At 40.6% G+C, this 13,811-nt stretch overlaps 1 protein-coding gene across 4 annotated transcripts in view; it reads right to left on the bottom strand.

The window, feature by feature from the left end:
- TSGA10 (testis specific 10) overlaps window positions 1–8,951 on the bottom strand; it is a 131,133-nt gene extending 122,182 nt beyond the window's left edge. For 3 of the 4 annotated variants that reach the window (XR_004385049.1, XM_032877857.1, XM_032877859.1), the window contains exon 1: window positions 8,859–8,951. The gene's annotated coding sequence lies outside the window, so the exon portion shown is untranslated. Of the gene's footprint in view, window positions 1–8,597; window positions 8,650–8,858 lie in introns of those variants that run through there. The other variant, XM_032877860.1, reaches the window with a different exon arrangement.
- Window positions 8,952–13,811: the final 4,860 nt, after the last annotated feature.

Genomic DNA, 13,811 nt, shown 5'->3' with positions numbered 1-13,811 from the left:
TCTTCTTTAAATGTTTGGTAGAATTCCCCTGGGAATTCATTAGGCCCTGGACTTGTTTTTTTGTTTTGTTTTGTTTTTTTGGTGGGGGGTGGTTGATCATTGCTTCAATTTCATTACTGGTTATTGGGCTATACAGATTGCCAATTTCTTCCTGTTTCAGTCTTGATAGTTTCTATGTTTTCAGGAAGGCATCCATTTCTTCCATGTTGCTTAATTTATTGGCATACAGTTGTTGATAATAATTTCTAATAATTGTTTTTATTTCCTTGGTGTTAGTCATGATCTCTCCCCTTACATTCATAATTTTATTAATTTGGGTCCTTTCTCATTTCTTTTGGATAAATCTGGCCAGGAGTTTATCAGTCTTATTAATTCTTTCAAAGAACCAGCTTCTAGTTTCATTGATCTGCTCTACCATATTTCTGTTCCCTAATTCATTGATCTCTTCTCTAATCTTAATATTTCTCTTCTCCTGCTTGGCTTAGGCTTTATTTGTTGTTCTTTCTCCAGTTCTTTAAGGTGTAAAGTTAGCTTGTGTATTTGGGATTTTTCTATTTCTTTGAGTGAGACTTGGATGGCTACCTATTTCCTTCTTAGGGCCACCTTTGCCATATCCCATAGGTTCTGGACTGTTCTCATTCTCATTGGTTTCCATGAATTGTTTAAGTTCTTCTTTAATTTCCTGGTTGACCCAAACATTCTTAAGCAGGATGTAAAGTCTTTAGCTGCCAAGTGTTTGAATTCCTTCCAAATTTTTTCTTGTGATTGAGTTCCAGTTTCAAAGTATTGTGGTCTAAGAATATGCAGGGAATAACCTCAAATCTTTTGGTATCGCTTCTGACCTGATTTGTGACCCAGTATGTGGTCTATTCTGGAGATAGTTCCATGTGTGTTTGAGAAGAATGAGTATTCTGTTGTTTTAGGGTATATGTATCTGTATATATCTATGAAGTCCATCTGGTCCGGTGTGTCATTCAAAGCTCTTGTTTCTTTGTTGATCTTCTGCTTTGATGATCTGTGTATTGCTGAGAGTGGAGTGTTGAGGTCTCCTACTATTAAAGTATTATTACCAATGATTATTTTGGTTAACAGCTGTCTTATGTAGTTGGCTGCTCCCATGTTGGGGGCATAGATATTTACAATTCTTAGATCTTCTTGTTGGACAGATCATTTAAGAATTATAGTGTTCTTCTGTATCTCTTACTACAGTCTTTAGCTTAAAATCTAATTTGTCTGATACGAGAATTGCTACCCCAGCTTTCTTTTGAGGTCCGTTGGCATGTAAAATGGTTCTCTATCCCTTCACTTTCAGTCTAGATGTATCTTTAGATTCAAAATGAGTCTCAGGTGCCTGGGTGGCTCAGTGGGTTAAGCCGCTGCCTTCAGCTCAGGTTATGATCTCAGGGTCCTGGGATCAAGTCCCACATCAGGCTCTCTGCTCAGCAGCGAGCCTGCTCCCCCCCGCCAGCCTACTTGTGATCTCTCTGTCAAATAAATAAACAAAATCTTTAAAATAAAAAAAAAAAAGAATGTATCTTATAGATTCAAAATGAGTCTCTTGTAGACAGCATATGGATGGGATAGGTCTTTTTATCCAACCTACAACTCTGTGCCATTTCATGGGAGCATTTAGGCCGTTCATGATGAGAGTATTATTGACAGATAAGATTTTATTGCCATGATGTTGCCAGTGAAGTCCCTGTTTCTATAGATTGTCTCTGTAAATTTCTGGCCTACATTACTCTTCAGGTCTTTCTTCTTTTATAGAACTTCCCTTAATATTTCTTGCAGGGCTGGTTTGTGGTCACATATTCCTTCGGTTTCTGCCGGTCTTGGAAGTTCCTTGTCTTTCCATCCATTTCTGAATGACAGACTTGCTGGGTAAAGTATCCTTGCCTGCATGTTCTTCTCATTTAGTACCCTGAATGTCTTGCCAGTCCTTTCTGGCTTTCCAGGTCTCTGTGGATAGGTCTGACGTTATTCTGATATTCTTCCCTCTATACATAAGAAATCTCTTTCCCCTAGCCACTTTCAAGATTGTTTCCTTGGATCGAAGATTTGTGACTTGTACTATTATATGTCAGGGTATTTGTCTGTTCTCTTTGATCTTAGGAGGGGTCCTCTCTACCTCTTGGACACGAAAGCTTGTTTTCATCCCCAGATTAGGTAAGTTCTCAGCTACAATTTGCTCAAATATATCTTCTACACCACTCTCTCTCCACCTCCCTCAGGGATCCCAATAATTCTGACACAGGAACGTTTCATGGCATTATTAATCTCTCTCAGTGTGATCTCTTGGGCTTTAATCTGTTTTTCCCAGGCCTCCTCAGTTTTCTTCTTTTCTATCTTCTTATCTTCCAGCTCACGAATTCATTCTCCTGCCTTGTTTACCCTGGCAGTCAGAGTATCCAATTTAGACTGCATTTCATTCATAGCATTTTTAAGTTCCACCTGGTTAGATCACATTTCTGCCCTTAGAGATTCTATATCATCACTCATATTTTTCTCAAGCCTAGATACCGACTTTATAATTGTTACTCTGAATTCTATTTCTGACATCTTGCTTATATCCATATCCATTAAGTCTGTAGCAGAGGACATTGTCTCTGATTCTTTTCTTTGTTAGTCATTCTGTTGGGGGGTGGTTGAGGGAATGTACAGAGTTCAAAGTATTTACCATGCCTCAAGCAAGATGCACCTGTTTTATAGGGACCTTTGGGTTGTCGTCCTCTTGTTCTTCCAGCCTCTCTTCTTGGGGAGGGTCCTGCCAGGCTGTTACTCAGGCAACCCTGCTTGGGCAGAGTTGCCCTGTCCCCTGGGGAGGGAGTGGACTTAGTGAAAACCATGGTGGGCGGGCTTTTATTCTCTGGCAGCTTTCCTTGGTGGCTTTCCATGTCTCTTCCCAGAGTCAGAGCAGAAGTGACTGCATCTAAATCTGTCTCAAAACAAAGAAATTGCAGTCTGCTCTTCACTGAGCTCTCTATGCCACACTGTCTCCATTTCCGTCTGCACTGCTAAAAATTGCAGGCTCCCTGGTCGTGAGCCCCATAGCAACATTCCCAGTGGTAGAACCCAGGGCCAGGCATGTCTCTGCCCTTTGTGCTTCTAAAATTGAGAGCAGCCCCTGGTTCACTCATGTGCACCCACATGTCCTAGATCTTGTCTGGGGGCTGCACTGAAATCCTTTCACCTCCGCTACTGGTCTGTGAGTCTGTGCAAGATCCCCAGTGTGGGATGCTTTTGCACTCCAGTGTTATATCACCTTCCTGGCATCAGCTTATGGTGGCTCCCTCCCCCTTCTGTTTGTCTTCTGATATCTGAGTGCAGAATCATGGCTCCCTGCTTCATACCTCAAGACCACTGGAGATTTTCTGTTTGTACAGATCCAAATATATATTCTTACATCTCAGGCTGATTTAATGGGTGTTTAGAATGGTTTGATAGATGACCGGCTAAATTCAGGGGACCAGTAGAATTACGGTTTCCTACTCCTCTGCCATCTTTTCCCACAATCCCAATTATTAGAATCTTAATAACAAGCAATGTCCTAGAGCTCTCCATACTCCTACAAACCTACATAGAATTCTCTGCATAATAAGTACCAATAAAAATTTATATAGATTGATATTAAAGGAGTGTACAAAAGCAGATAAAGTTGAACTTTCCTTCTTCTCCTTGGTAAACTGAACAGTCAGAGATTCTATAAAATTACCTATCAAGTTACACTAGAAATTAAAAGTAGGAAGAGACCAAAAGTCTACCTGACAAGTGTGAGCAATTGAGTAGCAATATTAGAGTTGCTACTTGCTCTGCTTTGGAGGCAAATGAAAAGGGAGAGAAATCGGTATATCTGAAATGCCCATGTCTCTTCTGCCACTTTCCCCACCTCAGGCCACCTGAATATCCTCCACATTCCCACAACCTCTATCAAAATGGAACCTGTATTCCTGTACAGATTTCAGAGAATGCAAGTAAAAGTACTTTGGAAGCAGCAAATCATTATGATAAAAACCCAAGCTAGAAGCACATTCTCAATAAGGAAGCAACATAGCATAGTAGTTAGGAACTTGTTCTTTAGCATCAGAGTGCTTATGTTCATAATGCTAGCTTTGCTGCTTCTTAGCTGCATGACCATGAGCAAGTTACTTCTCTGGCCATGTCTTCATCTATAAAATAGGAATGATAATAGTACTTGCCTCCGAGATCTGTTGTGAGGATTAAATGAGTTACAGTAAAGCACTTTAGAACACTACCTGGCAAGAAGTGCTCTATATATATTATTGGCCATCAAGTTCTACTTATCTTTTCATTAAAACCACTCTCAAGTACATTTCTTCTGTATCTACTGTCCCTGTTTCAGTTTATAGTTTCATATTTTAACACTCACACTTATTCACTTGTCAAACAAATTCATAAACAGCTAGAATAAGAATGAACCAATATTAGATTCTATGGATAGAAAGATGGGAAACAGGGGTGCCTGGGTGGCTCAGTCGGTTAAGCATCCACCTCTTGATTTCGGCTCAGGTCATGATCTCAGGGTTGTGTGATTGAGCCCCATGTCAGGCTCTGCGCTGGCCATGGAGTCTGCTTGAGATCCTCTCTCCCTCCTCCTCTACCCTTTCCCCTTTCTCTTTCTCTCTGTCTTCCTCTTAAAAAAAAAAAAAGAAAGAAAGAAAAGAAAAGAAAAGAAAAAGAAACATGGAAAACAAATAAAAACCTACAATCTCAACCCTCAGTGGGGCTAGGAAGTCCAGAAAAATAAATTAAAAATTACAGTACAACAGGATTAGTGCCATATCAGAGGAATGCACATGAATGCTAAGGGAATATAGAGAAAAAGACCACAAAAAAATAGTTTTGACTTCAACTCCCCTCAAAAAAGACTTAGGATGTATTTTCCATAATTCCCCAAAACTATGAATATACTCCTACTGGAGCACTTAACACATTGTATTGTGTCTCCTGAATGTCCAGAGCCATCACAACTTTAACACATCTAGGACAGACCTCTAAGTTCCCCACTTGCACTTCTGCTCTCAACCCTGCTTCTACTATGTTCCTTCCCAGTCTTTCCCATGTGAAATGTACCATCATTTGTGCAGTGCCCAAGGGACTGTCTTTGTTTCCTTTATCTAACCCCTGCAAAATGAACCCTATTCGATTGACCTCTAAAATATTTTCCAAATCCATCCACTTCTCAACATGCTTATTACCACCTCCATATTCCTCTCCTACAAGACTACCGGTACAGTTCCCTAAGTGGTCTTTATACTTATACTATTGCTCGCTACAACTTTTTTTCCAAATCAAAATCAAAACTATCACTTTAAAATCATGAGATCCTGTTCAAAATAGTCCAATGCCTTCCCACTGCAATTAGAATAAAAATCCAAACTTTTAAAGGTCCTACATAATTTGGCCCTTGCTTTCAGTTCCCTAAGTAGATCTAGTACTCTCTTTTTCACCCATCGGCTTTATTGGTTTTCTTTCTGTTCCTCCACTGTGCCAAACTCATCCCACTTCAAGGAATGAAGTGGAATCTTGCTTTCCCTCTCTTCAGAACACTCTCTCTCCCAGCCCTGTGCATGACCGGCTCCTTCTCTGGCTCAAATGTCAGCAGGTCTTCCCTGACCTCTTCTGTAAAGTGACCTCTTCCCTAAAGTAACCTCTCTCCTAGATACTCTCTCATCAGGTTATTTGCACTTAACACTATTTGAAATTATATCATTTATTTTTCACTTGTTTATGGTCTGTCTCCACACTCCTAGAAGGTAAACTCCAAGAGATCTAGGCTTCTGTCTGGTCACTCTTATATCTCTAATGCCTACAGAAGTGCCCAACACAAAGTTGGTGGCCAACAGAACATTTTCAAAATAACAAAATTTTGACGATCCAAAGAAAGTAGTTTCAATGGTACAGAAGGAGTAGAAGCACATTCAAAGAGGACTAATAAATGAGTAATGAACAAAAGGAAATAGAAAATGTAGACTTCTTTTAGGAAGCATGATTGTGAGACAAGTAGAGTGAAAGGTAGAAGATGACCCTGTTGTTGAAGGGTTATTTACAAAGGAGAAAAATTTATTTCTTAATTCTCTTTATATCAAGGACACCCTTCAGAATTAAACAAAAGCCCGAGTCCTCTCCTCAGTAAAATAAAAACACATACAAAACGTTACAAACAATTTCAGGGGGTTGAAGAACTCCCTAAAGTTTTTGTGCTCTCGGTTAAGTCCTACAGTATAAACACATAGACGATTCCTAAGACAAGGGTTAATGTTAACTAATGGGAAAAGTCACTGAGCCAATTAAAGGAAACCCAAATAAATGTCAGATGCACTGTCCTTGGAGACAAGAAAGAGGAAAGCAAGGTCAGGTGAAGATTTAGATAAGAAGGGGTAGAAATCTTAAGAGTCCTGCCTGACAGAATTTTCATTTTTCATGAAATAGGAGATAAGATCATGCACTAAAAAGAAAAAAATACCAATCCTGAGTAAAATATCACACATATAACACACACTCAACAAAAGTCACCAAATATTTTGGTAGAATAATTTAAAATACTACCGTATTTTATATGGGATTCTGAAATCTGGTTCCACAAAAAGTCAACTTGTTTTCTTTTTATAAAAAAAGTTTACACTGACAGATCCTTTGAAGTAGGAAGGAATAACATCAAAGAAAGATGTAGAAAACAACACAGTTTCATGAATAATTTTGAGATAGGTTTTTGTATTATAAAAATAAGTGAATAAAGGTTTTGGGAACTCACCTCAAACAAAACAATAAGGACACAATGCTTAACCTATCTTATGAAAAAGAAATAATCTCTCCAGTTATCCATTCAAATTCAAGCTCTTTAGTTATCTTCAATGCAGACTATTCTGTAAAGAAATAACTTGTCTTTTTAAAGGAGCATAAAACAATGGCCCCAGGAGAAGTATCGTTTACCAAGACCTCTAAGAAACACAGGGGGTTAAGGAGTTGTTTTCAAGAGGCTTTCCTGAACTAAAAAATATTAATAATAAACTGATGTTAATCCCCTAACTAAGACAAATACAACTACCCTACTAACTAGGTCAATTCAAAAGATTATAATGAGGTACATGTATGAGAAAGTCCACAGCAGTGGTTCATATTTACCAAAACTGTAAAAACCTTAATAGTAGAGTAGGTAAACACTAAACAACAAACGATAAGCAACAAGCATAAATCTTAAAAACATAATGTTGACTAAAGAAGCAAACTAGAAAGGAATACTTAACAATTCCATTTATATGAAGTTCAAAAACAAGCCAAACTAGAATGTGCGTGTTCGCATATACAAAGATGGTGAAACTCTAAGGAACAGCAAGGAAGTGGTTATCATAGAAATCAGGATGGTGGCTACATCTGGGCAGAAGAGGTAGCATGTGATGAGAAAAGAGAATGAATAATAACACCTGCTCTGTCTCCATATATGGAATACTCTAAAAGTAAATTACCCTAAAACTGATCTAAGCAACTAAAAAAGAAGACAGAAAAGGAGCCAACAAAATCTCTACATCTGATTATATGTTGGACTACAGTGATTTCCAGACAATAAACAAAATAAGATATATTTTGCAAGCTGCCATTAAATAATGCCAAAGTTTGTTTACAATAAATATTTCATTAATATACCTTCCTAGTTATTTCTCACTAATTAAAATGGAATGGTTCAGTTCCTTGAGCAATTAAGATACAAACAAGAATCAGTTTTATCCTGAAGGCAGATCTGAATGTGCCACTTTCCATTTGTTTATAACTAACCTAGTTTCCTCTAGCATAAACCAATTTTATTCCATTTATTTCCATACAGGTTTTTTTTTTTTTTAAGTGTACTTTAAATGCTGAAAACCAGTAGAGGAAATTTAAAACAACGAATATCCTGCGATACAAGGTCCTGGAATGTTAGAAGGAAAACACCGGGGCTGTGTCATCTGTGCAAACCGTTCTTGAAGCCCTGATCCTTGCCTTTAAAACAAACAATAACAATGTATTCCTATGCATATTTAAGTATCAGGTCCATAATCGCCGCTGTTACTCTACTTTAGTCTAAAATATTTTTTCAAACAAAACCCAGCTTATCCTGCCTTTCCTGTGTACAATTTCTACTGAAATTTTATGAAATATTCATGCAAATGCCTATGGAATCTCGGCCCTTCACCTCCCAAAGTCTATAAAGAGGCTTAGAAGTGAGAGGCTGGGAGTCAAGAAGGGCAGGTTGAACTACCAATCTTTGACTTCCAAATTCCTCACTTCCACTCCAACGTTTCTAAACAAAACAGCCCCCGCAACAACCAAGCGGAGAGCTGCGGCAGGAAGCGAAGCGGTCACCATAGGAACTGGGCTCAACCCTAAGCGCCCAAGAAACGACAACAGCGGCAAAGTTTGCTCCTGGAGGGCTTCCCTGGACCGCAGCTCAGCCCGCTACCGTCCCTCACAGCCGTCAAGCAGTGAATCCCCACTTCAGAGATCACCCTCAGCCCCTAATCCCCGTCATATCCTCCCTGTTGCAGGGCCTTCTGGTCCAGGAGCTGCTTTACCCCAAACCGGCACATCTCTGCTGCCTCTACCTGGAGCTGAGAGTCCCTCCCCGGGTTTCTCTGCCCGTCTTCCTCCCCGGAGCTCATGTCGACGACTGGCAAGTCCTGGCCTGTGCCAGGGATCCTGGTCCCTCCCCGTCTCCATCCTCCGCCCTTTTCCCCTCCCCTCACCCCCAAATCAACCTGGCCCCACCCCGCTGGAGGCAGAGGAAGGCGGGACCCGGAGGGAAGGAGGCGGGGGCGGTTAGCGTCGGTCGGCGCCGCCGTGGGCCCCGCCCTCACGCTCTGTACCTGAGGGGGGCTCGTCCTCCACCTCCCCGGCGCCTTCGCTCCGCTTCCGTCCCGCGCGCCCCCAGTTCCCGTGCGCACGCGTACCTCGCTCGACCTTCCTTCTCGCGGGGACTAGAAGCCGTGCGTGCGCACCCACGCACGTAGCGACGCGTACGTCCACCTTCCCGTACAGGGTGTGTAGTAGAGGCCTCTTCCTGGTCCATCCGCGCCGCGCAGGCGTAGGCCCACGCTGCGCTTAGCCGTCCCCACACGAGCGTCCCGTCTCCTAGTAACCAGCCGCTGCCCTCTTCTTCACCACTTAATTCTTACTCCCTGCTTGGCGGCGGCCGCACCTGAATAGAACACGCATGTGCAGGGCTGTATCTCCGCCAGCCTCCCTACCTTGGCTTTAGAACACCTGCTGCTTCGCTATTGCAGCTTTGTAGCATTTTTTTTTCCCCCCTAGGGCTATATTACCGTTTTGGACCCGCTTTCAGCGAACTCGTTACTCCCCAGAGCTGCTTTTGGGCAGTGGGAGGTTGTTGAGCTCTCCTGCCGTGGCAAGGGGCCGGTTTTCAGTGAATCTCCTATGTCGGGTTCTGCTGCTGCATCCTCTCGGAAGGGAGAAGTTCTTTCTGTTCCGGTAAGGCAGCCAGCGAACCCACGACACGGTCAGCCCTGCACGATTCAGTCATGGTTGAATTAGGAAGTGGCAGAACTTCATTGCTATGCAAAAAGGCGCAGATTCCTGACTGGTTTTCCTTCTCCACATGCCAGTTCTTCTTCAAGACCCCTTTCCAGAAAAACTGGTGATGATTAACAAAAGAGGAAAGGGTATACTCTCCCACTTGATATTTAATATTGTATTGATTGTTTGCCTGTTTAATACCATTTACATTTGTCTGCTCCCGAGTAGGAGCCTCCAGTCTTGGAACACTCCTTTAATTTAACCAGGTGTAATATTTTTGGCCATCCAACTATGTTAAAATTAACCGCATTACCTAAAAGTGGAGAAATTAGATTTTTAGTGAAAAAGAATGAGGACTGCATTACTCTGCCAAATTTTGGGAGCCCGGCTTGAAAATAAATACTGTTTTTAACATTTCTTAATATAAAATAAACTGTCTTAACCCAAGGGCTTCTGAATTCTAATGGCTTTATCTGCTTGTCTTTTCCGACAGACGAATAGATAACTAGATTTTTATAGCTGTTCTCTGATGATCTTGATAAAGTTTGCACCTCTGTATTTCAAATAATTTCACATTTGAAGAGACTAACAATTCCTGTTTTTGCCAGGTGAGTACTCCCCCCCCAATAATATAGTGGCAGTCATAAACACGTTAGAACAAATTTCTTCGTAGAAGTACATTTAATTATAAGGGCCATATGTTTTCCCCATCTCTGCTCTTTCGCCATTACTTGTGCCATTACATCTCCTAGTTTGTAGCATTTATTTCAGCTATCATATACTTTGTAAGTATAGCTAGACACTAAAATTTACCTTGAGTGTCCTTGTTCTTTTAAACAAAGAAGTCACAGATTTCAAGAGGTACATATAATTATCCCTAACTGATAAAATAAGTTACAAAGAAACATGAATTGGAGCACGTGACTTGCTCAGTTGGTAAAGCATGTGACTCTTGCTTTTGGGGTGGTGAGTTCAAGCCCATGTTTGGTGTAGTACTAAAAAATTTTTTTAATTAAAATTTATTTTTAGATTTTAAAATTAGGGGTGCCTGTGTGGTTCAGTTGGTTGAGTGTCTGCCTTTGGCTCAGGTCATGATCCCAGGATCCTAGGCCAGTGCGGGGAGCCTGCTTCTCCCTCCCCGTCTGATTTTCGCCCTATTCATCCTCTCCCCCTCTCTCACTGTCTCTCAAATAAATAAAATCTTTTAAAAAGTACTTTCCTACTTCCCATATTAGTACTTCTCTACGGGAAAAATAAGAAAAGCTTTAGCATTTATGTGCACTACCTAGATGTTACTGAAGATTCCTTGGAAAAACTATAGGGAAAAGGACATTTTAAGGCCAAACCAGGGCATGAAGCTTTTCCTTTCTTTTCTTATCAAGGACAGTTAACTTTGTCTCCTAACCCAAGACAGTGAATATTTTCTTCCCTCTCTAGAAGTCCAAAGAGTGGTTAGTGCTCCATCCTGCCTCAACTAATCCTTTTATATACCTGTGCTCTCCAGCTGTTTCAGACACTCCTGTGTAATTCTAAGCCCTGTGTTTCTGTTCCCTTAGTTTCCCTCCATCATTTCACAGTCTTCACTATGAAAGCCTCTATTTTGGGGTGCCTGGGTGGCTCAGTCCATTAAGCTTCTGCCTTCGGCTCAGGTCATGATCCCCGTCGGGCCCCCTGTGTCAGGCTCCCTGCTCAGCAAAGAGCCTGCTTCTCCCTCTGCCCCCCACCCAACTTGTGATTTCTCTCTCTGTCTCTTTTGTGTATGCTCTCTCTCAAATAAATAAAATCTTAAAAAAGAAAGAAAGAAAGAAAGAAAACCTCTATTTTGTCTTTTTTTCCCCTGTACTTCCTTGGTTCTCTAAGAAAAAAATTGGGGACGCCAGTTGAACATATGTTAAGTTGCTTAATGTTTTTCCACAGTGAACTGGTGCTCTGTTCATTTTAATACATCTTTTGGTATATCTTCAAGTTCACTCTTCTTTCCTTTGGCAGTGTTAACTCCATCCACAGTATTCTTTATGTCAGAATTGGTTTTTTTCATCTCTGGAAGTTTAATTATTTTTAATATCTTCCATTTCTAACCTCATCATGATCATTTTTTCCTCTACCTTCTTGAAAATATGAAGTGTATTTAAAATAGCTTTTAAAAGTCTTTATATACTAATTATATCACCTGTGTCATTTCTGGGTTTGTTTCTATTACCTAATTTTTTTTTCTCCTGCTTATGGGTCATATTTTTCTGCTTATTTTCATGCCTGATTAATTTTTTTGACTGCCAGACACTGCATATTTTACATTGTTGGGTGCTGGAAGTTTTATTTTTATTTTTCTTTAAATATATTTAGGCTTTGTTCTGAGATGTAGTAATACTACTTGGAAACAGTTGTATCCTTTAGAGCTAAACTGTTGAAAATAATAACCACTAGCTACATGTGGCATTTTGAATTTTTATTAATAAAAGTATATAAAACTTAAATTATTAATATTAGATAAGGTTATATAATGTTGAATATTTATATATAATAAGGTTATATAATATTAAATATTAAACAAAATTAGAAAAAACTTAAAATTTCATTTGTACTATGTACATTTCAACTTCCAAAGCCACGTGGGGCTAGTGGCTAGTATAGTGGACAATAGATAGAGAATATTTAAATAATTGAGGAAAGTTCTGTTGGAGAGCGACGCTTTAGAAACTTTTTTTTAAAGATTTTATTTATTTATTTGACAAGGACACAGCAAGAGAGGGAACACAGACAGGGGGAGTGGGAGAGGGAGAAGCAGGCTTCCTGCTGAGCAGATGCAGGGCTTGATTCCAGGACCCTGGGATCATGACCTGAGCCGAAGGCAGACATTTAACGACTGAGCCACCCATATGCCCCTAGAAGCTTGCTTTTAAGCTTTGTTAGGTCCAAATACTCTTTAGGGCTCATCTGTTCCCTTTCTGAGGACACAGATCAATGCCCGGTATATTAGGAGTTCTTTACATTCAGGCCGGTGGGAACTCCATTCTTGGCCCTGTGCAAGCTCTACAGACTATTCGGCCTTCTCTTTTGGTGGTTCTTTCTCAGGCCTCATTAGTTTCCTTACACATGTGTTTCCTAATTAGTATTCAGCCAAAGAATTGTGGGGAATCCTCTGCACATCTCTGGAGCTCTTCCTCTCACTGCCCCTCCTTCCACAAGTTCTAGTGACCTTGGCTTCTATAGACTCTGAACTTCTGTCTTCTCAACTCATTGAAATAACCGGACACACTTTGGGTTCCCCCTCCTTGTGCAGAAGACTGAAATTTTCAGGCAGTAAGCACTTACAGGGCTCACCTCGTTTATTTCCTTTCTGTCAGGGATTACTCTCCTGCACTGCCTTTTATACATTATCTAAAAACCATGTGTTTTGTCTGTTTTATAACAGTGGTTTGAAATTTAAAAATTGCTTCAGACTGAGGGAACTGTAAGCGTATGAGCCCTAAGCAGAAGAGGGGTTGGCACAGCATATACTTAGGAATGGCAATGAGTTCATGGGGCAGAATAAGTGAGAGAGATAGGAGTCTGAGAGGACACAGTGTTAGCTGGCATATCAGTCTCCTATTGCTGCTGTAATAATTTACCACAAACTTGGTGGCTTTAAACAGCACAAGTATATTATCTTAAGTTCTGGAGGTTAGGAGTCCAAAATGGATCTCACTAGAGTACAATCAAGATGTCAGCTGGGCTGTGTTCCTTCTGGGAGTTCTCTGGGAATATCCATTTTCTTATCTTTCCAGTTTCTGCAGAATGCCTGCTTTGTTCGGTTCATGGTGTCCTTTTATCTTCAAAGCCAGCAATAGCCAGTCAGGTCCTTCCCACATTGCATCATTCTAGCAGTGACATTCCCACCTCTCTTTCACTTATGCAGACCAGTGATCACCAGTGATGAGTCCAGGATAATCTCACCACCTCAAGGTTGGTTGACTGGGAACCTTAATTCAATCTGCAACCTTAATTTCCCCTTGCTATGTGACATATTCACAGGTTCTGGGAATTAGTATGTGGACATCTTTGGGGACCATTTTTCTGCCTAACACAGCTGGAGACTCAATATGTAGACAATTTGGCTTTCACTCTGACATGGAAGGTACCTAGAGCAGAGTGGTGAGCAGAGGATTGATGAGATCTGGTTCATGATTTAAAAGACTCATTCCAGATACAGTCTGAAGAACATACAGTGGGAAAGTATAGAAACAGAAACAAGATTCATTGAAGGATTGGATGTGGAATGTTAATAGGAGCTAGAAATTACTCCACCA

Source organism: Lontra canadensis, unplaced genomic scaffold (assembly GCF_010015895.1).
Source record: "Lontra canadensis isolate GAN:19392208 unplaced genomic scaffold, GSC_riverotter_1.0 scaffold61, whole genome shotgun sequence".
Taxonomy (NCBI): Eukaryota; Metazoa; Chordata; class Mammalia; order Carnivora; family Mustelidae; genus Lontra; species Lontra canadensis.
Note: the sequence above shows the minus strand (reverse complement) of the source record. Positions and strands in the feature narration are given on the sequence as shown.